This window comes from Penaeus japonicus, unplaced genomic scaffold, assembly GCF_977035675.1.
Source record: "Penaeus japonicus unplaced genomic scaffold, GWHDUDI00000001_assembly GWHDUDI00000016, whole genome shotgun sequence".
Classification (NCBI taxonomy): domain Eukaryota; kingdom Metazoa; phylum Arthropoda; class Malacostraca; order Decapoda; family Penaeidae; genus Penaeus; species Penaeus japonicus.
This window is the reverse complement of record NW_028234418.1, coordinates 13193138-13196748: the sequence shown is the minus strand read 5'-3', so window position 1 is coordinate 13196748 and position 3611 is coordinate 13193138. Positions and strand designations below refer to the sequence as shown.

Sequence of the window (3611 nt, the reverse complement as noted above, 5' to 3'; positions counted from 1 at the left end):
CTTTGCCTGTGATAGATATATTAACCCATACCACGGGGAGCATCTAGCCTTGAATGAAACAAATGCCGCCGGGGGGTTCGAATTATTAGGCTCAAATAAATATGGCTGGCACCATACGTGGACCGCCGGCCACTGGGCTTTTGAATGCGCGGTACAGTACTGTACCACCCGTCCTGTGTGGGTTAACCCATACTACACTTGTGCAGCATACAAGACAGATATTACTTCAAAGAAAGGGAGAGTCATGTGACATATTGAGATCTTTGATGCTATCATTCATTCACTCGATATACTAGTCTTTCTTGTCTTAGAAATTCTTTATATTTTACTATATCATTAGGGTAATAGCTGACATCATCCTCAATACTGTAATTGACTAATATTGCAGTTTAGAGTCCATATCAGATAATCATGTTCTTTACACTTCTGACAGAAGTGTTACAGTCTTAAGGAAGGACAAAGGGCAATTTAATTTTTTTTTCTTTTTAATTTTTCAACCATTCTGAAATGGGCTAAATCTTTAAGATGTTTGGCATGGGCTGGGCGTCTTAAGATATTGTGTTTTCCATTATTTTCTAGACTGATGGTATTATATGGCAGTATGTATAACATATTAGCAAAGTGATACTAATTAGCATTTTGAATGATGCATTAGTTATACAACAAGGAATAACCAGCCTGTATTATGAATGGAAAATTACAGTGCAAAAGTGACCTAACCTCACAAAAATACCTAAAGCAATATCCAAGTGCCACCATCAAAAAACATGAAAAGATAAAGAAAAGGAGGGCATCACTCTGAGAGACTCTGTACTTGGAGAAATCTATTGTCGGTACACTCAAATGATTATTTATGTTTCAGAATAATTTGACATCTAGTTAAATTTCAAGAGATCATGCATTTTGAGAAAGGGTTTTGGGAACATTAAAAAAAAAAAAAAACATTGGGTTACAAGTGAAAGTTTTTCAATGTAAACTTTTCAATTATCTATCTATCTATCTATCTATCTATCTATCTATCTATATATATAATCAAAATTTCATTCAACTAATTTGTTATTAACTTTTACTTATCTTATGGAAGAATTATAGAATCCAAACAAAAATGTAGAAAAATAATCAATGGAACATGTAGTGGTTGACGTATTAATACAGATAAGGTTTTTCTTTGAAAAATAGCTTTTGATAAAAGCATTTGGTAAATTTTCCGAATAACACCACGTTACTAAATATCACAAAAGTGGTATCAATGGATTCCTCTTAACCTCTATTATTCATATACAGTGGAGATAATGTGCGCTTCCAGTCCTGAACCCTACAATCTGGATCCCGATAATAGGGGAGGGCATGAAGTAGATCTGGGAAATTGCAGGGTAAAATATGAATCCCAGGCATATTTTGTATGCAAAACTTTAACCCAATTACCTACCTAACTTTGCCTAGTTTTCAAGTTATCCCTAGACAAGGGAGGCTTCGCCCCCTCCTGGACCCCCGCTTTCTTAACCCTTTGACGACGGTGCGTCACACCCATGTGACATAGCTATTCAATTGATTTAGGCCTAATAATTTGAACGCCCCGGCATTTGGACATTCTAGGCTAGAATTCCCCCGTCGGGAATGGGTTAACCCTTTGACGACGGTGTGTCACACTCATGTGACACAGCTAAATGCCAAATGACGGGGGCGACACACCAGTTTGACGTTCCCGTTGCAATAGGCCCGGCGTAGGGGCTTTCCACTTATCGCCAGCCCGTCAGGATTGGGTTAAGACACTTCGTGCTACCTTGTCCTACTTCGGGGCATATTTTGTATGCAAAATCTTAATCCAATTACCTACCTCACTTTGCCTAGTTTTGAAGTCAGCCTTTGCAAAGAGGGGGCATAGCCCCCCTGTGGACCTCCCCTATTTAGGGCACTTCGTGATACTTAAGATACGTAATTAGTTCTGTAGATGAAAATAACCTTCACACTGCGCCATGATGACAGCAACTGAGACTTTGTCTCATATATTCCTCAGGATAGGAAACTAGGACCAATAATGACGCAACCACTCATTAGAGGGTACTCTATAATTATACTGTAAACAAAGGGGGAATGTTGTGGCATCTATTGAGAGAACATAACAATGCATGCAGGTAATTCATTGGGGGTTTCCAATCCACAGCTTGTCACTAGCCGTAAATATATAAACACAGTTATGTTTGAATTTCAGGGTGAGGATGGTGGTTTTCGAGTTTTTTTTGGACAAGGTATGCTTCACAAAGTGCCCTAAATAGGGAGGGTCCAGAGGGGGCAAAGCCCCCCTTGGCTTGGGCTTAATTCAAAACTAGGTAGATAATTGGATTAAGATTTTGTATACAAAATATGCCCCAAAGTAGGAAGAGGTAGCATGAAGTGCCTTAAAAATAGGGACCAAGGTTGTGGGATCCACAGGTGGAAGCGCACATTATCTCAACTATATATGAACAGTAGAGGTTGAGAGGAATCCATTGATACCACTTTTGTGGTATTTAGTAATGCGGTGTTATTCAGAAAATTTACCAGCAACTTTAACATTCAGTGATCACCATGAGACTAACTTAGACTATTGTGAGTATAAGTATCTCTATCCATCTTTTTTATGTTTTTGCATTAATTATGTTGTTACATATCCTTTTGACTTATTAATCGCCATGTAAAATTAGCTACCATTTCATGAGGTTGTACATAGAATCAATACTCCTCAGTACAAAGACTGGTTTCTTTATCTAGGTATGGTTTATTTTCTAGATAAAAACTGACCTTCAAGGTGGAAAAAAAAATCATTTCTACAGACAATGAGCTGTCTTGAAAACATCTATCAGACCTCCCATTTTGAAAGCTATTGGGATATAAATTGTAACAAACAGATACAGCTTACAGACCTCCAAGGCAAGTTGTCGTATCTAAACTGAAGCTCAATTTTGCCAGAGCACAAGTATTGCAGGTTTGCTGGCCAAGACGAACATTTGAATCACTGTGGTTATGTCATTTACTTGTACCATGAAAAATAAACAAAAGTGCCTCTGTAGCATGCCATCCTTCGAGCACACCAGTGTAACTAATCTCTCTCAATGCTATATTTTATTCTCCACTGCCTTGACATGCCCTCAGGCGAGGTCACAACTCCTCCAGGGATGTATTTCAATGGTTTAATAGCTCTTCCTCGAGCTTTAGCCTTAAAAATAACGTGATCTCACACCATTTTTGTCTTACCTCCGTCCTTAGCGATGTTTTGCCCGCTGCTCGACTGAAGGGAGCGTGACGATATATGTTAATTTCTTTTTCTTTTTTTCCTCGTGTTTATATGTTTATCTTATGATCTGACTATTTCTTATCAACTCGATTACGGGTTTATCAATATACTGAATGCAACCAGAAAGGTAAGTTGGATATAATACCCTAAGGAGGGTTTATAGATGTGTGTTATGTATATCTTACATATTTGCTCTCTAATATGATAATTTATCTCATTTGGGGCCTTATTAGACTTTTATTGATATCTGATTAGAGAGTTGTTTTCAAAGTGCTTAATCTGATTCTTCTCTTTCCATTTGCCTCTATATTCCTAGAGAGTTTTAAATCCAGATTTA

The 3611-nt window shown here is 37.8% G+C and overlaps 1 protein-coding gene across 3 annotated transcripts in view; it reads right to left on the bottom strand.

Moving 5' to 3' along the window:
- Positions 1–3387, bottom strand: part of LOC122254927 (c-Myc-binding protein) — an 11956-nt gene extending 8569 nt beyond the window's left edge. For 2 of the 3 annotated variants that reach the window (XM_086545141.1, XM_043018802.2), the window contains exon 1: positions 3235–3386. The gene's annotated coding sequence lies outside the window, so the exon portion shown is untranslated. Of the gene's footprint in view, positions 1–3234 lie in introns of all 3 variants that reach the window. The other variant, XM_086545142.1, reaches the window with a different exon arrangement.
- Positions 3388–3611: the final 224 nt, after the last annotated feature.